General features: G+C 36.3%; 1 protein-coding gene and 1 long non-coding RNA gene across 6 annotated transcripts in view; one reads left to right on the top strand and one right to left on the bottom strand.

The window, feature by feature from the left end:
• The window catches only part of PRR16 (proline rich 16), a 953840-nt gene that overhangs the window by 787160 nt on the left and 139397 nt on the right, over window positions 1-27283 (bottom strand). The gene's annotated exons all lie outside the window — the stretch shown is intronic.
• On the top strand, window positions 3716-10338 carry LOC109499926. The gene is made up of 4 exons (XR_002157508.3): window positions 3716-3795; window positions 4690-5018; window positions 8633-8654; window positions 9236-10338. It is a non-coding gene; the product is annotated as an uncharacterized LOC109499926 (long non-coding RNA).

Genomic DNA, 27283 nt, shown 5'->3' with positions numbered 1-27283 from the left:
CCACAGTTCAAGGGACCATGAACCCAGACAGAGGCTCATAGAGGCCACTGAATCTCCCTGAGTTGTGGTGATAAACACAGAAGGCTGGGGAGGCAAAACTGGCTAAAAATCATAGTCGGAGTATATGAGAAGAGAGAAGTTCAAGGAAAGAAAGTTTTGGAGATCTTTAAAAGGTTATCCTCAAATCTCCAGCTGAGTACTTATCAGTACATACATGTGATGGATCTACTTGAGAAAAGAACCAACAGAAAAGATTTGAGGGATAAATCTATGGAACTCATATAAGGCAATATATCCCATTCTTAGCAGCCAAAGTAGAAATAATTCATGGGGCATCAGATAGAGAATACACAAGGAAACTGTCTGAATAGTAAAACAGTATCAGTCCCAAAATAAATGCTGCACTTGGTCCCATCTAAGAGATTAAAAGCAAGACTCCTAAAAATCAACCAAATTACCAAATAATCAACTCACTTAACTGCAATAACATTTACCAAGTTCAGATAACAAAGGTCAAGAATATGTATAAGAATACAAAAATATCCATCTCCCAACAAGGTAAAATTCAGTTTTTAGTATCCAATTTAAAACATGTCAGGCATGCAAAGAAGTAGGAAAATAAGACTACATGAATAGAAATATTTATCTATCAAAACTGACCCTAAAATTACATAGATGATTGAATTAGTAGATAAAGACATTATTACTAAATTACATATGTCCAAGAAGCTAAATAAAAAGATTAAATGTACTAAGCAGAGACATGGAAAATGTAAAAATATTTAAATTGAATTTCTAAAAATGAAAACTACAATGCATGAAGAGAAAAATATAGCGGATGAGATTAACATCAGATGAAACAATGCAGAAGAAAATTGGTAAACTTATAGATAGAAGCAGAAATTATCCAAATGAAACAGAGAGGGAAAAAATGCTTTAAAAATAATCAAGTATAAGAAAATATTAAGTAGTCCAAGATAAGTGTGATTGTAATTTCCAAAGAGGAGCAGAGAGATGAAGACAAATACTTAAAAAGATAATTGCCAAAAACATTACAAATTTGATGAAAACTATTAACCAGTGAAACCTAGAAACACAACAAACTTCCAAGTGCAAAAAAATAAAAGAAAAAAATTGTGTCACATCACGTAATAATCAAATTTACTGAAACCAATAAAAAAAGAAAATCTAAAAAAAGAAAAAATATATTACATACAGATGAATGAAGAAGAATGATAGAAAGGGAAAATGTAAAACTGTAATTGAGTAAGACGATCATCTAAGTTCAAAGTTCTCTGAAATCGACAAAAAGAATTAAAAAGGGAATTTATCAATGTTGGCAGACACAAGATCAATATAGAAAAATCAATTGTATTTGTTTATTCTAACAATTACCAATGAGAAGCTAAAATTGTAAAAACAATACCATTTACAGTGGAGTTGAAAATATGTATACTTAAGGCTCACTCTGCAAAAGATGTACAAAATCTGTTCCTTGAAAATTACAAAATATTGCTGAGAGAAATTAAAGAAGATCCAAATAAATGGATATAAATGCTGTGTTCGTGTATCAACACACTACATAATATCACTTTTTTCCACATTCATCAGCAAATTCAACACAACACAATGATAAATTTCAGACTTTTTTTTAAACTGACAAGCTGATTCTAAAATTCATACAAGAATGCAAGACCAAAAATAGTCCAAACTGCTTTGTAACGGGAGAACAAAAGTGGATTTCTCACACTATCTGATTTCACAACATATTATACAGTAATAGTGACAGTAACCAATATGTATGGTATTGGTGTAAACATAAATGGGTCAACAGAATAGAGCTCAGAAATAACCCCACACACATCACACATACATAATCAATTGATTTTTGACAGGGTTACAAAGGAAATTCAGCAAAGAAAGGAGAGTCTTACATGGTGTTGCACAATTCAATAACCTTATGTCAACTGCAAACTCAACTCTAAGTTTGAGGAGCATAGGAGTGCCCCCACCCCCGACCCTTACTAAAGAACAACTCTGGGTGTTCTAGTAAAGACTAAGTATCTGACCATGATACCACAACTATCATGACAGTCCACTGAATCATAAAGTCAAGGGGTTAAAAATGCAATCTATTGGAGAAGGGATACATTCCTACTCAGCCCTGAGTTTAAGGAACCCAAGTTTTTTATAATGTCCTTTACTCTTAGGGAGACACTATCTCTATCTTCCAAGGTTGTCTGCTATACAAATATGACATTCAGAAACGAAACTATGTCTGGAATAAAAGCAACCAGGCCTCTGCTTCTAAATGTGCAGAAGTATGAACCCATGGAGAATTCTCAATACCCAGCTATGAGGATGGAGAGATTCTGAAGAACTTACAAAGTGCCCCGTAATGAAAAAATATTTCTTTATAAATTAAGCTAGCTTACTACAGTGCTCATCAAATATGGCTGTTCCCAGTCTCCTTAACTCCGCTACTTCCTCTACCATAAGCACCAAACCCAAAAGGGGATCGGTACCAGAAACCCCTAAGAAAGAATGGTGGAGGATACTCATGAGAAATAGAGAACAAGTTGGCAGTATCCTAACCATTTTCCAGACCTTTCTAGACTTCCCCCACTGCAGCCTTAGCTGGAAGAAGGCAACATGACATCTGTTTCTGAATGAAAACTGAGGTATTGACTATTATATGGAATTGGTATTTTGAATCCAGACTGACCTCTGTGTCTTAAAATAACACCAAAGTTCATGGACTTTCCTAAGCTCCCATGTAAGAAAAAAACTAATCATACTGAGCAAATTTAAGGGCCATGAGAGAAAAAAAAAAAAATAGCTTGTTTGATACTTGGATTCCACTAGCAATCTTGATATCCACATGCCACTTAATACATACAACTTGTGCATACCAAAAATGTGCCAGAGAAAATTCTCCTGGAGAATTAAAATTTTACTCTTTTACCTTGCAAGTTTCAGCAATGCTTGGCTTCTATTACAAATAACTTATATTACCATGCAAAATGGAAATAAATCACAAATATAATTAAATAAAATTGAAAATAGAAAAAATTCAAGGGCGCCTGGGTGGCTCAGTTGGTTAAGCATCTGACTTTGGCTGAGCTCATGATCTCACGGTTCGTGGGTTCAAGACCCACGTTAGGCTGTGTGCTGACAGCTTGGAGCATAGAGCCTGCTTGAGATTCTTTCTCTCTCTCTCTCTCTCTCTCTCTCTCTCTCTTTCTCTCTGCCCCTTCCCAGCTTGTGCTCGCTCGCTCTCTCTCTCTCTCTCTCTCTCTCTCTCTCAACAATAAATAAGCATTTAAAAAAAGGAAAAAGAAAAATTTGGGAGTCTAGAATGAATTTAGGAGTTAAACAGCAACACCTTTTGAAAAATCACCTTCTTTCTTCAAGCATCATAATCTCATATTAAAGGGCTCTTACATAGAGCCAGGGACATTCTTGGTCAGTCATATTCAAGAAGCTAAACTATACCCAGCACATCTGTCATTTAAATTCCAAAAGAGTAGAGCCTGGTTCTATGAAAGCAAAAATTAGCTTCACTATTACAACACTTTGGAGAAACATACGGGCTTTTTGGGCAAGAGGCAGCTGTGAACCAGAACTTTATTACTAACTGAAACCAACGGTTAGTGATGCAGAACAATGCAGAATTCTAGATTCAATCTAGAATCACAGCATGGAAAACAGAGAAGACAAAGCAAATGTTGTTGGAACAAGACTCCATTTGGTCTGCAACGGTCAGCAACAACTACTGTCTGAGAAAAAGCAAAGGTTCTTAGATAAATATCTATGGGAATCCATGTATACTGTGGGCTACTCTAAATACCACACTAATGAGAAACACTATATACTATTTTTCAATGTGATTTCCTGAATTAAACTAAAAATTAATGCTGCAGCAAACACTTTTGAGGCCCAGATTCCCTCAGAGGCACTGTATTTAAAATATCAATTAAAATGTCTAAGAATCATCTTCAGAATGATTTTCTCCCACCTTGAAAGAAATTGATAAGAATTATCTTGTCCAATTGCATTAAATGTCATCACCTTAAATAATTCATACAGAATAAATTGATAAGGCAAAATATTTTCCTTAAAGTGAGGCGCATCTACTGAAAGCCTAAATATTAGTGTTTCGCAAATTCTAGAATTTCTGATCAAAATCTTATCAAATAAATTCCAACTCTGCTTACAATGTCTCACCAATCAAGTTTTAACTAGTTATACAGGGAAGTGGAAGGAAGGAAGAAAGGAAGTAAAGAAGGAAGGAGGGAGTGGAGGGGAGGGGAGGGGAGGGGAGGGGAGGGAAGGGAGAAGGAAGGAAGGAAGAGAGACGAAAAGTAGTTCCTGCTTTTGAGGACCTGAAAATTAAGTCAGTAAATTGGGCACTTAAGCACAGAAAAGAAAAATCGATGAACTGAAATTTTCAATAACATGTTCTATTAAAAGGACAAACACTGTGCTGACCTTTTGTCAAAGATTAGAAAAACGCATGTATGTTATGGGACTAATAAACTGATGAATTACTTGTTTAGAAGAGCTGGAAAAAAAAAATCCTGATAGCTGAGCAATTCCCAATATTCATTTGCCCGAAGTAGTACTTATTCTTTCATGGGAAGACCGGAGGTTGGTCTCTCAGAGAGCAAATTTATTTTTATTTTCTAGATCTAGAGGCAGAAGTACTCTCTAGGTGCAGCAAATATGATGTGTTAAAATTCAAGGAAGGTGCTGACCAAAAACCACACAAAACAGACATGAATCAAAGAGGCAGGAGAGGAGCCTAGAAGCTACCCCAATTAGAGGCACCCAGAGGCAGCTATGAAAGCTCAGGCACCATTATAAGCTTCTGAGCACAAGCTACTGAGAGCAAATGCTAAGCACTCAGGCAGAACGATGTGGCATGCAGGTCATGAATGACTAGTAGAACTCTCAGGTACAGTTCTCTCTGGACATCTACTAGTGGGTGATGAACCGCTGGTGCTTTCTTGACAAAGGTATGAGTACGGGAGGTGGATTCAAGAGGAGTTATACACATTTGCCAAATGCCTAAAGAGGATTCTTGGTCTGTTTTTTCAGGAATCAAGGGAAAGAAGGAACTCTCCACTTGTTTGCACAACCTGACACAGGCTAGGTTTGAAATAGCACATAACATAAACATTAACAGAAAACTGCGCTCTCTGCAGAACAGAAAGCCAACATTTTATATAGAACATATAGTCTGATAAGGTCTTTCAATTAATGGACCTATTTAGGCAAAATTTTCTTTATTTTTACTCTGAGGATAAATGGACATTTATATCTAACATGCATTGGTTATATGCAAATACAAGTGAGTCATGGCCCACTGCTGAGAAGCACGTGCATTCTGGAAGTACTGCATGTTAATTATAGTACTTATTGAAAATCACCATTTTGACAACTGTAATTTTGCCACCACCTTTCCAAATCCTAAATTGCAAAGTATCCTGTAACAAATACATTTTAACTAAAATATACTCTGTTGTACCTGCTAAAAATTTCTGAAACTGAGTCCTCTTTTATGAACACGGACCATACGACATTTTTAAAATAGTCTGTTTAATGATGTAAATGCCCAATAACTATTTTATTATATCTCCCCATGGTACATACAATAATTATTATTATTAATAACAAACTTATATAAAGCAATAACTAATTAATATTTTTTGAGGACAAACTACACACCAGGCATTGTGCTAAGCAGTTTACGGGCATTTATCCATTTTTTTATCTAATTGATCTATCTGCTATCAGACCCAATTGCATAATTCAATACTAAATTCTACTCTTTTCAACTAACATTACATTATAAGCAATATATATATGACAGAAAATAATCCAGTTCTATATAAGTTAACAAACTAATTATAGAAATTCACTAATATAGCCAATGTGTTTAAGCTAATCTGAGAAGATATTATAGCAGTATATAGTGTTCCAGACAACAAATTTTAGTCTTATCAATTATGTGTCTTTAATTATGAAATAAATATTTGGTAATATTTATTTATTTAACTTTCAGAAATACACTTGATTTATAGAAATCATTTATTAAGTACCAAAACTTCACAAGACTCCTTCTAATTCATATAAAAGTAATACATAAAATAACTCTGCTTCAAGTTGATAGAACCCTTTATATCTTATTAGCTGAATATTTAATTCTGATTATGTAATACTAAAAAGCAATTCATAATAGGTTGCATGTAGAAATTTGTAATTAAATTAGAGATCAAGGTAACATTTCAAGAAGCTAAATTATGTACTAACCTGTGGAATAGAGGAGAATATTATTATGGTAAATAATGGTGAAACCAAGGTCTTAGAGATAATAAATTCATTTACCGCCCCCACCTTTCTTTTTAATAAATAAAAATTTAAAAATAATATAAAAGAAAAATCAAATAGAGATCTTCTATCATTTTTAATGAGCCCTACATGTGCATTTGGTTAAGCAATAAACTCAATTTTTTCCTAGTACTATCTGTAGAACCTATCGTTGGGGCAAGGTCAAAAATAGGGAGTTTGGAAGTAAAATTTCCAAAATTGTTTTTAAGTTGAATTGTGTCACTGTGGAACAAATTTAATTCAATTTGCAAGATTAAAATTAATTCAATTTGTCTTGACTGATAAAGATTAAACGTTTTTGGTTCAATATCAAATAGACTATGCATTTAAAAAGGAGAAATTATGATCTTCTTAAATCTTATATTCACTTAGTTTTCTGTTAAATTATTAAAAACTGTTTTTCATCTTCAATTGTGTGAATTCAATGAATATTTCCACAAGTGTTAGGTATATTTAATAATAGCTTAACTAAAGAACAAATTTTACATTAAGCCTTCATGCAATAGTTACTGAAAATTAGTACTGAAAATAGTTACTACAAAGAGAATACATTGTAAAACTCCTTTTTTTATGTTTTATGGTACTAAAAAATACAGTTAATAACATGTATTCATGGGGGCACCTGTGTGGCTCAGTTGGTTAAGTGTCCGACTTCAGCACAGGTCATGATCTCCCGGCTTGTGAATTTGAGCCCTACGTTGTGCTCTGTGCTGACGGCTCAGAGCCTGGAGCCTGCTTCAGATTCTATGTCTCCCTCTCTCTCTGCCCCGCCCCCGCCCCCGCTCACATTCTCTCTCTCTCTCTCTCTCTCTCTCTCTCTCTCTCTCTCAAAAATAAACATTTAAAAAATTTTTTAATAAAGTTAAAAAATAACATATCGATGAAACATAATTTTAGAAGAATAGTGCTTATATAGACTGATTTTTACCTTTCCCACATCATCCCCTAAAACAGGCACATACAAATTCACAGTGACCAATAATGTTGTTTAGTTTCAACACTGTGGTGTTAGATTAGTTTATTTTTCCATCAGGTCCATTTCCTTTCCAAATACTTTCAACTAATGTCTATGTACTCTGATAAATATGCACTCTAGAGGAATATTCAGATAAATTAAATTTAGCAGAGCTCTGACCAAAACCAAAGGCCACTCCTACTGACATAGTGACTTTTGCAATGACTTGGAAACTGGCTCCCTATTTCAGTTAGCATGCAGCCTTTGAACCTTTCACATATCTATGTGTGATATTTCCCAAAACGTTTACATTCTGCCTAAACTCCTCAATCTCACACAAAGTTGAAACACTCTTGGGGAAAACATAATGGTCTCAATACACATGGTTAAACAATGTAAAGGGCTCATGGATATAGGATTACCCAAGTAAAGGACTTCCCCCTGAGATTTAACTGGGAAAACAGAAAACCTGAATTCAGGATGGAGAGAAAAGCTGTTATATTACTATTCCACTCCACTTTTTAATAAAATGTTTATCAGATAGCACAACTTCCTTTGTCATTTTGAAAAATAGGTCTATTATCAACAACATGTAAATTTTTCCTTCTCCCAATGAATATTTGAAACGCTTAGTCATTACACTAATAGAAAATACCTTCCAATAACCAGAGAAAAGTAACTTTTGCAATGATAATTTGCTTAAAGAAAAACTATGGTGTTTGTACACTATTTCTTAAACGTGACAAATATTAGGAAATTTGATTATGAGAATACAAAGCACATTTTCTGATTTTAAATTACATTTCATGGCTAAAAAGAAGTAGTTTCAGATAAAATAATGACACTGTAAGAATGAGACTACTAATTTGATGAAAAGTACAATGTAGCCAGGGTCTAAGTTTCAGTACTAGCTTTTTATAAATGCCAATGTTGAAAGTATAAATATGTGTGGGGCGCCTGGGTGGCGCAGTCGGTTAAGCGTCCGACTTCAGCCAGGTCACGATCTCACGGTCCGTGAGTTCGAGCCCCGCGTCAGGCTCTGGGCTGATGGCTCAGAGCCTGGAGCCTGTTTCCGATTCTGTGTCTCCCTCTCTCTCTGCCCCTCCCCCGTTCATGCTCTGTCTCTCTCTGTCCCAAAAATAAAAATAAAAAAAAAAAAACGTTGAAAAAAAGAAAGTATAAATATGTGTTATTTGCATTAAACTAACACAACTCTGTATATTTTGATGATGCTTCAAATTGCTCAAAGTATCCAAATTTATTTTATTTTGTATCTATTCACAGATCTTACAAATTGAATTACTATGTAAGTATTGATCTTCAGTGTCTTTTGAAACCGTAAAAGTAGGATTTTTAATTAAGCACCAATAAATCGGAAAGTTAGATGTTTTTAAAAGCTATTTTATCAAAGTAAAATATTGGTGTTGGCTTGTTACCAAGATTTAATTTGTGCTATCTCCAACGACTCTCCTCTTGTAAGCAATTCTCCCTTTCCTACCTCTTAGAAATCATTCAGGGAACAACAGTGCTGCAAATAAATGTATGTAAGTTTTATAATATGTAAAAATTTTTGCTTTTAGCACTTCTATTAGGTATTGTCCTAGTCATTTTAGTGAAGGCCTAACTACAAGAAAAAAAAACTATAGTTATCTGACGACAATAACTTACAAATTTACTTCTAGCTTCCACAAGCCTCCTTATTTCTTACTGGATTTAAAGCTGGTTTGGGGTAAAATGAGAATTGCCACTTTCTGCAATTTTCCTGCCGACAAAAATGCTAGATGAGTTTAGTTTGTACTGTGCAACTGAGAGAGCAATATTTTTTGTCTACATGTAAGGGAAAATTATATAAAGTTTGTTTCTGGTGCTTTTTTCATTTTCTCAAAGTTGGAATACCAAAGGCTGAGAATGGATTCTGACTTTAGGATCTTCAAAAGCTGCAAAGAAAATTGGATGAGTACACAGAAATCAAATACAAATCAGTAAGAAATATGGCCTATGAGAGACATGGGAACAATGCTATAGAAATGTAAAGAAAAAGAAGAAAGAAAAGAAGATGGTTTCTGGCTAAAAGGCAACGAAAAGAAAATCAGGAGATACAGTAGTTACCAGTTTACATGTGGCCTCAGCACATGGGAAGAAGCTGGATGTTAAGTTTAAAGATACCCACCTTCATAGAAAAAAGAAAAAGGAAACTTCACAGTGTATAACCAAGTATAGGGGCCTCCGGCAGGCTGCCCCCAAATGTGCCACTTTGACATGAAGATCGTGTGGAGTTAAAATAAAAGCCCAGCAGAGGCAGGAAAGGCACTCTGCCTCCCCGATAACGGCCTCAATTTACACTGAAAAGGAGAGCCTATACCAGGAAGAGAAATATTAACACTGACTCCACTTGACCTAAGAAGGAACTCATTTGGATAACAGAACAGTCTTCTTTTTCCAAACATCTCTTTTCACCTTTTTGGTTACTGACTTTTCTCCTCTCTGTACCCCCAGGCTCTACCCCTCCCCTTAGCTCAGAAAAGCTTCCTGTCACTGCACCATGATTGGAACTCCGTGTCCGTGTGGATTCCCCAGATGTACACCTGTGAAATTTGATTCTCTTCTGTTAATCTGTCTCATGTCAATTTGATTCTAAGTCCAGCTAGAAGAACCTTAGGGCAGAGGAAGGTCTTTCTCCCCGACAGAAATTATTAAAAAGTATTTATGAAAACAAAAAGTATTTATGGCCTTTCATGTGTTTGGGAAACCTAGGCCTTTCATGTGTTTAGGTGTGTATAATTTAAAATGCACATTTTCACTTTGCTCCATCAGGAAAAGAAACATGTCTTTTCTTTATGTATCTCTTACAAATACGCACCTTACCTATATAGTAACTGCTCAATAAATCACTATTAAACAAATGGACTATCTAATGTAAACCTACTTCATGGAACAATTTTTAATGGCATAAATAAATGATACAAACTGTACCAAGAAACTGGACACTTCTATAATAGACATCAGTTTATTTCTACCACTAAGTTATATGTTAGGCAAATGAATTAGTTGTCAAATGCCTTATGATACTCTATTGCTAGTTTTTCAACCTATAAAAACTCCATGTGTTTACTTAGAAAACTGGGTGTTCAAGAGCCCAGGCATTATATGTTTTCTGTTGCACAGAGTTTTATAATAAACCTCCCAAGTTTTTACCATTTGGGTAAACTAACCTCATTTTAAAACAAAGTCTTCCAGGGGTGCCTGGGTGGCTCGGTTGGTTGAGTGTCCAACTATTCATTTTGGCTCAGGTCATGGTCCCAGGGTAGTGGGACAGAGCCCCACATCAGACTCTGCTATGAGCGTGCAGCCTGCTTAAGATTTTCTCTCTCCTCCTCTCTGCCACTTCCCCTTTGCCCCCTCCCCACTCACTTGCATGCTCTCATTCTCTAAAAAAATGTTTTCAATTAAAAAAAAAAAAACAAGAACAGAGACTTCCATGCTTCTGTGTGTACCATGTACCACAAATAAAGAGTTCCAGGTATGAGAACTGAAAGAATGTTAGCATTAACCCATAAAGAGCAAGAGCAATCAGTCAGAGAAGTAAGAGAGATTATAAGAAACTTATCCTCCATCACATTCATTACCTTCCATGAAAGAGAAAGACTACCAAAGTCACCCTGAAGAAAGTCTAGGCGCTATTTCTTAAAGAGTATAAATTAACCTTTCCTGATGAATGCTATTTTTATTTTAAAATATTTGAGGGGAGCCTGGGTGGCTCAGTCGGTTGGGCGGCTGACTTCCGCTCAGGTCGTGATCTTACAGTCCGTGAGTTCGAGCCCCGCGTCGGGCTCTGTGCTGACGGCTCAGAGCCTGGAGCCTGTTTCAGATTCTGTGTCTCCCTCTCTCTGACCCTCCCCCATTCGTGCTCTGTCTCCCTCTGTCTCAAAAATAAATAAACGTTAAAAAAAATTAAAAAAAATATTTGGAATCTCCCACTTGTTCAATATTTCAAGTACAGCAAATAGGATATCCATTACTAACCTTAACAATGAGTAAACTGTCATATCTTGCAGCACATTTTGGTATGAAATAGCCTATTTAAATGGCAAGTCCTTTCACATTTTTATTATTTAAATCATATTTCTCTTAAGACTTAAAATTACTTGAGATGTTACAGTTAAATATATTTTAGATGTTTATTTATTTTAGGTGGGGGGGGGGAGAGGCAAAAAGAGTGGGGGTAGAATCCTAAGCAGGCTTTGCACCTTCAATGCAGAGCCCAATGTGGGGCTCGGTCCCACGAAATGTGAGATCATGACCCAAGCCAAAACCAAGAGTTGGACACTTAACCAAAAGAGTCACCCAGGCAGGTGCCCTACTGTTAAATATTTTTGAGGAATAAACATTTCTGTGTTTTCCTCCAGATGAAATGACTCAAACTTCTTGTGCAGAAAGAACGGAAGACCACCTACTATCACGGACTCTCCCAGTGAAACAATGTTTTTTAATGCAGGATCGAGTATTAAAATATTATTTAAGGGGCTCCTGGGTGGCTCAGTTGGCTAAGAATCCCACTTCAGCTCAGTTCATGATCTCATGGTTCATGCGTTCGAGCCCCGTGTGGGACTCTGTGCTGACAGCTCAGAGCCTAGAGCCTGCTACAGATTCTGTGTTTCCCTTTCTCCATACCCACCCCCCACTTGCGCACTCTCGTGCGTTCTCTCTGTCTCTCTCAAAAATAAACATTTAAAAAAATAAATTATTTAAAATATATTTATTACCTAACCATGGGGCACCTGGCTGGCTCAGTCAGCTAAGCGCCCGACTCTGGATTTCAGCTCCAGTTATGATCTCACAGTTCATGAGTTCTGAACTCATGACCCCGCACTGGTCCCTGCACTGACAGCACGGAGCCTACTTGGGATTCTATCTCTCTTCCTTTCTCTGCCCCTCCCCTGCTCTCTCTCTCTCTCTCAAAATAAATAAACTTAAAAAAATAAATAAGTAAAATATATTTGTAACCTAACAACAACAACAACAAAAAGGTTTTAAATAGTTCAACACCATTCTCTTCCTAAAAATAAGGAAAAGCCTGAATATGAATTAGAAAGAGGAACAATGAATGCAAATATTCTATAAACCCATTTACCATAATATGGTTGGCCTTGAAATTTGGCTTGAAATTCGGTTATCAACATGTTGCTCAGGGACATGAGAAAAAAAGTAGCACCTGCCCACGATGTAGGATTAGACAGTCCAAGAAGCCCCCATAAAGTAAAACCAGAGAGTTGTACTATCCATACAGCAGTCAATGGCCAATGTGGCTATGGAGTACTTGCAATCTGTCTAGTGAAACTGAGAAACTGAATTTTTATTAGTACTTTATTTTAATTAATTTTAACTTAAAAACCCATACTCAGGGCGCCTGGGTGGCTCAGTCGGTTAAGCATCCGACTTCGGCTCAGGTCAGGATCTCGTGGTCCGTGAGTTCAAGCCCCGCGTCAGGCTCTGTGCTGACAGCTCAGAGGCTGTAGCCTGTTTCAGATTCTGTGTCTCCCTCTCTCTCTCTGACCCTCCTCCATTCATGCTGTCTCTCCCTGTCTCAAAAATAAATAAATGTTAAAAAAATAAAAATAAAAAAATAAAATAAAATAAAATAAAATAAAAACCCATACTCAATTAGGTTATTTGAAAACATATGGCTTGGCTGGGAAGCTTGTGTACTCAAATTTACTTTTCAACTATAAATTTTTAAAAACATATACACACAGGAAGTGTTTTCAAGAAAAACCTTGCCTGAATTGATGTGTTCTAAGTGTAAAATACCACATTTCAAAGACTTCTTATGAAGAAAGAATGTAAAATGCTCACTGATATTTTCTAAAAAATTTTTTTAATTTATTTATTTTGGGAGAGAGAGAGCACGAGTGGAGGAGGGAGAGAGAGATAGAGAGATACAGTATCCAAAGCAGGCTCCAGGCTCCAAGCTGTCAGCACAGAGCCCGATGTGGGACTCAAACTCAAGAAAAGTGAGATCATGACCTGAGCTGAAGTCAGACACTTAACCAACTGAGTCACCCAGGTGCCCCACTCACTAATGTTTTCAATATTACCTACTAAAATGACATTAAATAAAATATGACTAAGACTTTTCTTTCTACTTTTTAATGTTGCTACTAGAATATTTTACCTTATGTATAATGGCTCACATTACACTTCTACTGAACAGGACCAACCTAGGAAATTAACTGCCAATGTACAGATAGACTAAACAAAAACATGCCTTCTCAAAACCACTAGCAAGGACATTGTTTGCCTTGAACCTTGATGATGGTAAGAGGAGGGGAAAAAGAAAAGAATGAATAGAACCCTCCCGCATGTAGATACTGCAACTTGAATTCATATGACAGAGGTAGTCCAAAAAACAGAAAGCCAGTAACTTAGCTTACAGTTGTTCCAGATTGGGAGTGAGTCCAAGAAGCTACCAAAAATAAACACAATCCTCTCAGGAGGAAAACACGTTTTGTAAATAAAGTTTCAAGAAAAATGCACTTAAATCAAAAATAATCAGATTTACCTGGAAGCAAAGTACTATGAGCAAGAACCAAGAGAAAAAGCAGGCAGGGAGTCAGACACACAAATACTTCAGGATTGAAAACGTCAGAGTATAATTTATCATTAATTTATTCAACAAAGGATTACTAAGTGTCCTCAATTTGGCACTCTTCTATGCTCTGGAAACAGAGTAGCAAGTAAAATAATCAAAACCCCTGCCATCAAGGACTTTGTATCAACACAGGTAAGTCTGTTTCAAAATACATTTTAAAATATGAAGTATAAAATACTCAAGCATGAAAAATAAGAACATCAAATATATATTAAGAGGAAAAGGCAGAACTGGCAACACAAATAAGAAATAAGAAATTATAAAAATAACCATATGGAACTTACTGAAATAAAAAATATAATAAATTAAATTTTAAAACTGATGGCTGAACTAAATCACTGATCTACATTAGCACTCTGTATATTTCACTACTGTGTGTGTGTGTGTGTGTGTGTGTGTGTGTGTAGACTGTAAAGAGAGACAAAGAAATGAAAATATAAAAAAGAATTTAAGACATGGCAAACAAAGATTCTAGAACATTAGAGTCCAAGAATGGGAGAAAAGAGAGAAAGGCAGTTTTTGAAAAAAAAATAAATAACTACTGAAGACTTTTCTAAAAATTGTGAACGGCTCCATTCTTTTGATTCAAGTGAATCCAGTGAATCTAGAGCTGAATAAATAAATAAATAAAAATACCCACTATGACAATATAGTGAAAAACTTCAGAGCAACAAAAATAAGGAGAAGAATTTAAGAGCAGGAAAAGAAAAAAGACAAACTTCCAAAGCAGGAATAACAATAAGACTAAAAGCTGGCTTCTCAATAGCAGGGATGAAACCAAAACAACAAATAAATGTGCTTAGTAAAGTGTCAACCTAGAATTATATTCCCAGAGAAAATAACTTCCAAACACTAGGGTAAAATATAGGCATTTTCAATTACACAAAATCTTCAGTTTGCCACCAGAAGAACCAAGATATTTACATTTTTTCAAGCATAAGGAAAGTATTCAAACTGAACATCTGATTTGCATGAAGGAGTACTGACCTGAACACAAGGTAAAGGCAACCTACAGGTTATTCAGGGCAAACACTGTATAAAACATAAGTAATGCTGTTCTGTGGGGTTAAAAACAAATGGGATAGACATAAAAGTCACACGTGAGTGGGAAAAGTGTGTATGTAGTAATATGTTCTAAGATCTTCAAATTGTTCAGGAAGAATGTAAAATTGTTAACTGACTCAATTTTGAAAATTTTTCTTTTCTGTTTTTTAATGTTAGTTTTTTTTTTTATTTTTGAGAAAGAGACAGAGACAGAGTGAGAGCAGGAGAGGGGCAGAAATACAGAAAGACAGAATCTGAAGCAGGCTCCAGGTTCTGAGCTGTCAGCACAGAGCTGCACATGGGCCTTGAACCCATGACCTGCACCGAAGTTGGAAGTTTAACCAACTGAGCTACGCAGGCACCCCAATTGACTTGATTTTGAAATACTAAGTGTGGATGTTAAAAATGTCTATGATAACAATAACTGAAAACCACACAGAATATATAGCTTGTACATAAACAGAAGTGTAAACATTTAAAGAAAAATCACACAAACCAAATTATAACACAAAAGAAAAAAAGCAAAGAAAACATAGAAAAGGTAGAATGAACATAAAGAATTAAACAAGATGGCAGAAAGTAATCCAAAATAAGAGTAATAATAACTGTAAATGGAGAAAATGCTTCATTTAAAGACAAACGTATTCAGACTGAAGTAAAAAACAAAAATCCAACAACTGTCATCCATTTAAAACATGATATAAAAGAAAAATAGGGGCGCCAGGGTGGCTCAACCAGTTGAATGTCTGACTCTTGATTTCAGCTCAGGTTATGATCTCACAGTTTGTGGGATCGATCCCCACATCAGGCTCCAAACTGACAGCACAGAGCCTGCTTGGGTTCCTCTCTCTCTCCCTGTCTCTCTCTCTCTCTCTCTCTCTCTCTCTCTGTCTCTCTCTCTGCCCCTCCACTGCTCCTGCTATCAAAACAAATAAATACACAAACTTAAAAAAAAGAAAGAAAGAAATACACAAACATAAAAATATGGAAAATGTTAATCAAATAACCTTGTGTGCTTTTATTAACACCATAAAATACAAACTCAGGCCAAAAAATTTTTGAAACATAATGTAGGTCAGAAAGATTTACCATTTCAAAACTTGGATGCATCTGAGGCAGCTCCAAAATACATGAAGCAAACCGACAGAAATTTCAAAACAGAATTTAAAAAGAACCCATCATGGTTAGCTTTTCATATACATCTCTCTTTAGTTTATAAATCAAGAAAAACAATAAAAATCGGTACGTTAGAGAACAAACAACATAATTTGCAAATCTGAATTAATGACACAGAACAAATGGAAAATATTCTTTTCAAGGATGCCTAGAAAACTAATGCTATGATAGAAATTAGTTCCATGAAAACTGGCCAATGGCTCATGAAGCAAACCTCAAGAAATTAAAAAGTATGTATTTAAAAAATTTTTTTTTCAACGTTTATTTATTTCTGGGACAGAGAGAGACAGAGCATGAACGGGGGAGGGGCAGAGAGAGAGGGAGACACAGAATCGGAAACAGGCTCCAGGCTCCGAGCCATCAGCCCAGAGCCTGACGCGGGGCTCGAACTCACAGACCGCGAGATCGCGACCTGGCTGAAGTCAGACGCTTAACCGACTGCGCCACCCAGGCGCCCCAAAAGTATGTATTTTAAAGGTAAGCCTTTTTAAAATCCATCCGTAAGAAAATTAATTTTAAGGGGTGCCTGCGTGGCTCAGTAGGTTAAGCGTCAGACTCTTAATTTTGGCTCAGGTCATGATTTCACTGTTTGCAAGTTTGAGCCCAGCATCAGGCTCCACACTGACAGTGGTGAGCCTGCCTGGGATTCTCTGTCTCTCTCTTTCTCTCTCCCTCTCTCTCTCTCTCTCTCTCAAGACAAACAAACATTATAAAAAAGAATCTGTTTAAAAAATTAATTTTAAAATCAAATAATCAAACATCTAAAAATTTATGAATCATGGAAAAATCCTAATTAAAAATAGAAAGAACTCCAAAAACCGTATAGGATGAAGCTATTATGGATATGCACAAAAATGAACAGTGTCAAATGTTTCTATTAAGAAGACACAGTGAAAATTACACCTTAGCCATCCATGTTAAAAGATTAATAGGCAATTAACAAAGAATAGCCCAAGGAATATATATATAAAAAAAATGAAATGATAAACCTAAGATAACAATTTAACAAAATACAATATATATAATAGAAAAGACAAAGGAAGTGAATAATTGGTTCTTTGACATCTAGCGTAAATTTGACTAACATCTGTCAAAACATACTTTAACAAAAAGAAAATAATGTTCAATAAACTACTTTAATAATGAAAAAGAAAAATCCAGACCACCTGGGTGGCTTAGTCAGTTAAGCGTCTGAGTCTTGATTTAGGCTCAGTTTGTGATCTCAGTTTCTGGGATGGAGTCCCAAGTTGGGCTCTGAGCTCACAGCAGGGAGTTGCTTGGGGCTCTCTTTTCCTCTCTCTCTGCCCCTCCCCAGCTCACACTTTCTCTGTCTCTCTCAAAATAAATAACTTAAAAACAAACTAAAAGAAAAATCCACATAATGATGAATGAAGCAGACATTAAACACATCATCAAAGGATATCATGACTACTTTATCTCCATAAACAAAAAATTTGGATACCTTGCAGGAAAAATTTAATTTCACAAAATTTACTCAAAAATAAATTAAAACTCCAAAAATCTTATTAACATTAAGAAAAATAAACTTTTAAATAAAATAAACAGACAACTTTGTTGGTGGAAAAAAAACCAAATAACTGCATTTTCATACATACTATGACAAAATACAGAACTGACTCACTGTAATGAACTAGTACACTCCTGACAGCAAAGCTTAATGAGAAAAACACGAAAAAAAAAGAAAAATAACACTCTTGAACACTCATGCTAAATCCTAAAGGTATAAACAATGAACCTAATATAGAAACAAATGAAAAAGACTTGAAATGTACATATATATATTTAACATTAAACAATAAATGAACATAATTTACCATCTTAAAAGACTAGAGAAAAATAATGATTGATCCTACAGACTCAAAAAAATACGTAACATTCATTATTATAAAAAAAAAAGGATATCTATAAAAAGCTACAGCAAGCAACAAAATGGTAAAATGTGAAAACTGTGTCTTTTGAAATCAAAAACAATAATATGCACTAGTATTATTGTTTTTATTCCAGTGTTCTTAGTAACACATTAACATCAAACATTTAAAGCAGAGGAGCCAAGATGGCAGAACAGCATGGAAGTTTTTTGTGTGACTCGCGTCCATGAAATAGAGCCAGACCAACATTAAACCATCCTACACACCTAGAAAACTGATTAGAGGATTAACACAACAATCTGCACAACCTGAACCACAGAATTCAGTAGGTGCATGCCACGGAGAGGTGCACTTGGGGAGAGAGAAGCTGGCGGTGGGCACGGAGCCGCTTTTGCAGGCAGAGAGAGGACAAAGACTGGGCGGGGAGGGGGGGGGGAGAATATGGGAAAAGCACCCCTCCCCAAAAGCAGCTGGAAAGAAAGTGGAAAATCTGAAACAGCCACAGGGACTAAACTAAAAAGGGAGAAAGGAGAAAGAAAGGAGAAAGAAAGGAGAAAGAAAGGAGAAAGGAGAAAGGAGAGGGTTTAAATTCCGTTAAGACTGTAAACAAGGGGAGTGCAAAGTCTGCAACTCTGTAGCTCAATACCTAGCGGTGCTCTGGTGGGAAAGGTGAATCCCCAGGAGCAGAGTGGGGTCCAGGAGGTTTTCGGGCCACATGGGGAAAAGCGGTTCCACTGCTGGAAGGGCATTTGGTAGAGACTATTGAAGCCACCTTGTCCCGGCAGACCCCAGAAAACGGCCACACTCTCTGGTGCTGGAACAAGGTTGTTAAGGGTGAAGCCTGGTGTTGTGATTTTCCATAATCCCCAAAATGCTGCTGCTACACTATCTCACGAACTTTTTCTGGGGCGGGCAGGCACCTGACCACAGTCTCGGGGCACAGGCAGCAGCAGGGTCCAGCAAGCGTTCCTGGGTGCAGCTGACATTCGGCCATTGCTTGGTGAGATCCTCCAGCAGAGGGGCGGAACGGGTCAAAGCCACAGTCCTTCAGAAGAAAGGGGCTGGGGAACAGCCGCATCTGAGATAAAACTTGGGAGAGAGGTACTGCCAGGGCCCTGGTCACGGAGAGTGAAAAAGCAGGAAGGGGACGAGAGCTGAAGACAGAGGACGGGTGCCTGATTGCGGATGGGGAAAACAGACTGGGTAGCTGGGTGGCGCCATTTTCACCGCTCCTGCACATGCACATACACACCTATGAGCACCGCAGCAATCCACCCCAGGGCTAGCAGCACCATCTAGTGGAGAGCAGAGGCTTTACACTGAGACCTGCCCAACTGGGCCAACTTCACTCTTCAAGAACACAAGTCTCACCGCTCTCTTAGTTTATGGACTATAAAGTGCTACATAGACTGACTTCTAGGGGAAAACGAAGTAATTTCAGTCCTACTTCAATCCATTAGGAGACTGATCTATTCAATTATCTTTCTTTTTTTCTCTCCTTTACACTTCTTTTTCTTGAATATAGAAAAAGAAAAAATTCATTTTTAATTTCAGTTTTTATTAAAAATATTTTTCTTTAACTCTTATTACTATATTTTTTACTTTTGTGTATTTTTTTTCAAATTCTATTTTACTTCTATCATTTTATTTTAGTCTGCTTCAGTGTATTCACCTTTTCAATTAAATTTTCAATTTCCTTTTTTCTTTTTTCATTCTTTTCATTTTTTCTTTTTATTTTCTTTTTCTTGAATGCAGAAAGAGAAAACTTCATTTTTACTTTCAATTTCTATTAAAAGTATTTTTATTTAATTTTAATATATTTTTTGCTTTTATGTAAATTTTTTCAAATTCTATTTTACTTCCATCATTTTATTTTAGTCTACTGCAGTGTATTCACTTTTTCAAATTTTCAAACGATTTCTTTTTTTTGTTTGTTTTTTAATCTTTTTTGTCTTTTTTGCTTCTTTTCTTTTTTATTGAATACAGGAAAAGAAAAAATTATATTTACTTTTAATTTTTATTAAAAATATTTTTCTTTAATTTTTCTACTGTATTCTTTACTCTTGTGTATATTTTTTCAAATTCTATTTTACCCCCATCATCTCATTTTAGTCTACCTCAGTGTATACATTTTTTCAAATTCTCAAACGATTTTCCTTTTTTTCTCCCCCCCCCCCTTTTTTTCTCTGTCACAACACTTTCTACACTCAGACAAAAACACACCTAGGATCTAGCATCATCTATTCAATTTGTGTACGTGTGTGTTTAATTTTTAATTTTAATATTTTTTTAATTTTAATTTTTTTTATTTCAATTTTTCTACGTCACTAATTCCTTGCCTCCCTTCAAAATGACAAAATGAAGGAATTCACACCAAAAAAAGAGCACAAAGAAACGACAGCCAGGGATTTAACCAGCACAGATACAAGCAAGATGTCTGAACCAGAATTTAGAATCATGATAATAAGAATACTAGCTGGAGTCAGAAATAGATTAGAATCCTCTTCTGTAGAGACAAAATAACTAAAAAATAGGTCAGAATGAAATTGAAAATGCTATAACTGAGCTGCAATCATGGATGGATGCTGCGGCAGCAAGGATGGATGAGGCAGAACAGAGAATCAGCAACATAGAGGACACACTTATAGAGAATAATGAAGCAGAAAAAAAGAGGGAGATTAAGGCAAAAGAGCACGGTTTAAGAATTAGAGAAATCAGTGACTCATTAAAAAGGAACAACATCAGAATCATAGGGGACCCAGAAGAGGAAGAGAGAGAAATGTGGGTAGAAGGGTTATGTGAGCAAATCATAGCAGAAAACTTTCCTAACCTGGGGAAAGACACAGACATCAAAATCCAGTTAGCACGGAGGACCCCCATTAGATTCAACAAAAAACGACCATCAGCAAGGCATATCATAGTCAAATTCACAAAATACTCAGGCAAGGAGAGAATCATGAAAACAGCAAGGGAAAAAAGTCCCTAACCTACAAGGGAAGACAGATCAGGTTTGCAGCAGACCTACCCACAGAAACTTGGCAGGCCAGAAAGGAGTGGTGGGATATATTCAGTGTGCTGAATCAGAAAAATAGGCAGCCAAGAATTCTTTATGCAGCACAGTTGTCATTCAAAATAGAAGGAGAGATAAAAGTTTCCCAGACAAACAAAAATTAAAGGAGTTTGTGAGTACTACACCAGCCCTGCAAGAAATTTTAAGGAGGACTCTCTGAGGGGAAAAAAGATGAAAAAAAAAAAATGTATGTATGTGTGTGTATACACACACACACAAACATATATATGTAAATATATATGTAAAATATATATGTATATATAGGTATATTACATATGTATATATGTAAATATATATGTGTGTGTGTATATATACACACTTATATATACACACACACACATATATATGTAAAATACCAAAAGCAACAAGGATTAGAAAGGACCAGGAAACACCACCAGAAACTCCAACTCAATAGGCATCGTAATACTCATGATGCTCTATAAGCATCAGTACTCATTCTAAATGTCAATGGACTCAATACTCCAATCAAAAGACATAGGGTAACAGAATGAATAAGAAAACAAGATCCATCTATATGCTGTTTATAAGAGACCCACTTTACACCTAAAGACACCTTCAGATTGAAAGTAAGGGGATGGAGAACCATCTATCATGCTAATGGTCAACAAAAGAAAGCAGGAGTAGCCATACTTATATCAGACAATCTAGACTTTAAAATAAAGACTGTATCAAGAGATGGAGAGAGCCATCACATCATAATCAAGGGGTCTATAGACCAAGAAGACCTAACAATTATAAACATTTATGTGCCAAATGCGAAAGCACCCAAGTATATACATCAATTAATCACAAACATAAAGAAACTCTTCGATAGTAATACCATAATTGTAGGAGACTTCAACACCCCACTCACAGCAATGGACAGATCATCTAATCAAAAAAACAACAAAGAAACAATGGCTTTGAATGACACACTGGACCAGATGGACTTAACAGATATATTCAGAACATTTCATTCTAAAGGAGCAGAATATACATTCTTCTCCAGTGCACATGGAATGTTCTCCAGAAGAGACCATACACTGGGACACAAATCAGCCCTAAGTAAGTACAAAAAGATAGAGATCATAATGTGCATATTTTCAGACCACAAAGCTATGAATCTCAAAATCAACCACAAGAAAAAATTTGAAAGGTAACAAATACTTGGAGACTGAAGAACATCCTATTAATGAATGGGCTGGGGCAACTGGGTGGCTCAGTCGGTTGGGCGTCCGACTTCGGCTCAGGTCATGATCTCGCAGCTCGTGAGTTTGAGCCCTGCATCAGGCTCTGTGCTGACAGCTCAGAGCCTGGAGCCTGTTTCAGATTCTGTGTCTCCCTCTCTCTCTGACCTTCCCCCATTCATGTCCTGTCTCTCTCTGTCTCAAAAATGAATAAACGTTTAAAAAAAAATTAAAAAAAAAAAAGAATGAATGGGCTAACCAAAAAGTTAAAGAGGAAATTAAAAAGTATAGGGAAGTCAATGAAAATGATAGCACCACAACCCAAAAGCTCTGGGACATAGCAAAGGCAGCCATAAGAGGAAAGTGTATAGCAATCCAGGCCTTCCTAAAGAAGGAAGAAAAATCTTAGAAACACAACCGAACCTTACGCCTTAAGGAGCTGGAAAAAAAACAGCAAAGAAAACCCCAAGTCAGCCGAAGACAGGAAATAATAAAAATTAGAGCAGAAATTAATGCTATCGAAACCAAAAAAACAGTAGAACAGATTAATGAAACCAGAAGCTGGTTCCTTGAAAGAATTAACTAAATTGATAAACCACTACCCAGATTGATCAAAAAGAAAAAGGAAAGGTTCCAAATAAATAAAATCAAGAATGAAAGAGGAGAGACCACAACCAACACAGCAAAAAGAAAAACAATAATAAGAGAATATTATGCACAATTAATGCCAAAAAAATTGGCAATCTGGAAGAAATGGACAAATTCCTAGAAAGATATACACTACCAAAACTGAAACAGGAAGAAACAGAAATGTGAACAGACCCATAACCAGTAAGGAAATCGAATTAGTAATCAAAAATCTGCCAAAAAACAAGAGTCCAGGGCCAAATGGCTTTCCAGGGGAATTCTACCAAACATTTAAGCAAGAGTTGACACCTATTCTCTTGAAGGTGTTCCAAAAAATAGAAATGGAAGGAAAACTTCCAAACTCTTTCTATGAAGCCAGCATTACCTTGATTCCAAAACCAGACAGAGACCCCACAAAAAGGAGAACTATAGATCAATTTTCCTGATGAACATGGATTCCAAAAATCCTCAACAGGATATTAGCCAACTGGATCCAACAATACATTAAAAAAAGTATTCACCACGACCAAGTTGGATTTATACCTGGGATGCATGGCTGGTTCAATATCCACAAAACAATTAACATGATTCATCACATCAATAAAAGAAAGGACAAGAACCATATGATCCTCTCAATAGGTGCAGACAAAGCATTTGACAAAATACAGCATCCTTTCTTGATAAAAACCCTCAAGAAGATAGGGATAGAAGGTGCATACCTCGAGATCATAACAGCCATATATGAACGACCCAATGCTAATATCCTCCTCAATGGGGAAAAACTGAGAAGCTTTCCCCCTAAGGTCAGGAACAAAACAGGGATGTCCACTCTCGTCACTGTTATTCAACATAGTATTTGGAAGTCTTAGCCTCTGCATTCAGACAACACAAAGAAATAAAAGGCATCCAAATCGGCCAGGAGGAGGTCAAACTTTCACTCTTTGCAGATGACATGATACTCTATATGGAAAACCCAAAAGATTCCACAAAAAACTTCTAGAATTGATTCATGAATTCAGCAAAGTTGCAGGATATAAAATCAATGCACAGAAATCAGTTGCATTCCTATACTCCAACAATGAAGCGACAGAAAGAGAAATCAAGGAATCGATCCCATTTGCAGTTGCACAAAAAACCATAAAATACCTAGGAATAAATCTAAACAAAGAGGTGAAAAATCTATACACTGAAAACTATAGAAAGCTGATGAAAGAAATTGAATAAGACACAAAAAAATGGAAAGAGATTCCCTGCTCCTGGACAGGAAGAACAAATATTGTTAAAATGTCGATACTACCCAGAGCAATCTACATATTCAATGTGATCCCTATCAAAGTAACACCAGCATTCTTCACAGAGCTAGAACAAATAATCCTAAAATTTGTCTGGAACCAGAAAAGACCCCAAATAGCCAAAGAAATCTTGAAAAAGAACACCAAAGCAGGAGGCATCACAATCCCAGACTTCAAGCTATACTACAAAGCTGTAATCATCAAGACAGTATGGTACTGGCACAAGAACAGACACTCAGATCAGTGGAACAGAATAGAGAACCCAGAAATGGACCCACAAACGTATGGCCAACTAATCTCTGACAAAGCAGGAAAGAATATCCAATGGATTAAAGACAGTCTCTTCAGCAAGTCGTGCTGGGAAAACTGGACAGCGACATGCAGAAGAATGAACCCGGACTACTTTCTTACACCAGACACAAAAATAAACTCAAAATGGATGAAAGACCTCAGTGTAAGACAGGAAGCCATCAAAATCCTCGAGGAGAAAGCAGGCAAAAACCTCTTTGATCTTGCCCGCAGCAACTTCTTACTCAACACATCTCTGGAGACAAGGGAAACAAAAAAAAAATAAACTACTGGGATCTCATCAAAATAAAAAGCTTCTGCACAGGGAAGGAAACCATCAGCAAAACTAAAAGGCAACCTACAGAATGGGAGAAGATATTGTCAAATGATTATCAGATAAAGGATTAGTATCCAAAATCTATAAAGAACTTATCAAACTCAACACCCAAAAAACAAACAATCCAGTGAAGAAATAGGCAAAAGACATGACTAGACAATTCTCTAAAGAAGACATCCAGATGGCCAACCGACACATGAAAAAATGCTCAACATCACTCATCATCAGGGAAATACCAATCAAAACCACAACGAGATACCACCTTACACCTGTCAGAATGGCTCCCATTAACAACTCAGGCAACAACAGATGTTGGCGAGAATGTGGAGAAAGAGGATCTCTTTTGCATCGTTGATGGCAATGCAAGCTGGTGCAGCCACTCTGGAAAACAGCATGGTGGTTCCTCAAAAAACTAAAAATAGGACTACTCTATGACTCAGCAATTTCACCACTAGGCATTTATCCACAGGATACAGGTGTGCTATTTTGAACGGACACATGCACCTCCATGTTTATAGCAGCACTATCAACAAGAGCCAAAGTATGGAAAGAGCCCAAATGTCCATTTATGGATGAATGGATAAAAAAGATATATATACAATGGAGTATTACTCAGCAATCAAAAAGAAGGAAATCTTGCCATTTGCAACTATGTGGATGGAACTGGAGGGTATTATGCTAAGTGAAATTAGTCAGAGAAAGACAAAAATCATATGACTTCACTCAGATGAGGACTTTAAGAGACAAAACAGATGAACATAAGGGAAGGGAAACAAAAGTAATATAAAAACAGGGAGGGGGAACAAAACAGAAGAGACTCATAAATATGGAGAACAAACTGAGGGTTGCTGGAGGGGTAGTGTGAGGGGGGATGGGCTAAATGGGCAAGGGGCACTAAGGAATCTACTCCTGAAATCATTGTTGCACTATATGCTAACTAATTTGGATGTAAATTTTAAAAAATAAAAAATTAAATTAAAAAAAAAGATCAAACATTTAAAAATTATAAAATCAGGGGTGCCTGGGTGGATGAGTCCATTAAACATCCAACTTGGCTCAAGTCATGATCTTATAGTGGGTGAAATCCACATTGGGCTCTCTGCTGTCAACATAGAGCCCGTTTCAGCAATTCTGTCTCCCTCTCTCTCTGCCCCTCCCCTGAATTGCTTACTCTATCTCTCAAAAATAAATAAACATTAAAAAAAAACCCGAAATTTAAAAAATTATAAAATCATTAAAAGATAACAAAAAATAGAAAGGAGGAAATAAAATAGGATTTATCCCATGTGATAGTATTGTCTGTGCAGAAGCCCAAAGAATCTAACAACAAACTAGAATAAGCAATTATAACAACAATGTTGAAATTAAAATGAATATACAAGGTATTTTCAATAACTAACATTCAATTAGAAGAAAGTTATTGAAAATAAACATCTGGGGAGGAGGAAATAAGGAAGTATTAGCCCAAAGGTACAAAGTTCCAGTTCCGGGAAATGAGTAAGTCCTAGATATGTACTGTATCATATACTTAAAAACTTGCTAAGAGGATAGATCTTATGTCAAGTGTTTTTCTTATATACACACACAAATAATAATAATAGTAATAGTAATAAGAATAATAAAAAAATATTAAGGGTAGGAGGAAACCTCGAGTTGACGGATGTGTTTATGGCATAATCTAGAGATAGTTTCACAGGTGTATACTTATTTCCAAATTCATCGAGTACAGGTTTATACAGGTTTTACATGTCACTCATACCTCAATAGGTGGCTTTAAAAAACTGAGTTACTGTGAGAGTCCACATTCAGTATTTGACTAACCCTCTCAAAGATAACAACTGAAAATACTGTTGACATTTTGTTTGAAAAGACAATTTGAAAGTACTGGAGAGTTAACCGAAAGCAAAGAGACTAGAGAGAATTGTCCTTTGAAGGAAGTGAAGCACCCTAAGTGAGATGAAGTTTTATGTAAACATGGGCTCTACTCCTAAAGACACCCACCAGTTCTCATGTTGCAGAGGTCAGAATGCAAGTTTGAGATGTCAGCACACAGACCTGGATTAGCAAGTGAGCAAGATGGCAGAAAGGCTATAAGGGCAGCAGGGCACTCTAAAATCTGCATATGCACAGGGAAGATTCCTAGGGGCTGACTGGAAAACCTCAAGTGGCAAGCTGAAAGAAGTCACATGGATGCCAACTTCTCCTCACAGAGGACAGGGTTTGGAGCAGGAGTTTACCAAGTCAGAGGAGTTTGGTAAACACTTCAGGTTGCCCAGAGATTCACCCTAGGAGGTCAATGTGTGATCCATTGTCAATGTATGATCCAAGAAAAAGCTCAATAGGAAGGGAATCTGAGATAACCCAGATGACAAAATT

The sequence above is a fragment of the Felis catus genome, chromosome A1 (assembly GCF_018350175.1).
Source record: "Felis catus isolate Fca126 chromosome A1, F.catus_Fca126_mat1.0, whole genome shotgun sequence".
Lineage (NCBI taxonomy): Eukaryota > Metazoa > Chordata > Mammalia > Carnivora > Felidae > Felis > Felis catus.
Note: the sequence above shows the minus strand (reverse complement) of the source record. Positions and strands in the feature narration are given on the sequence as shown.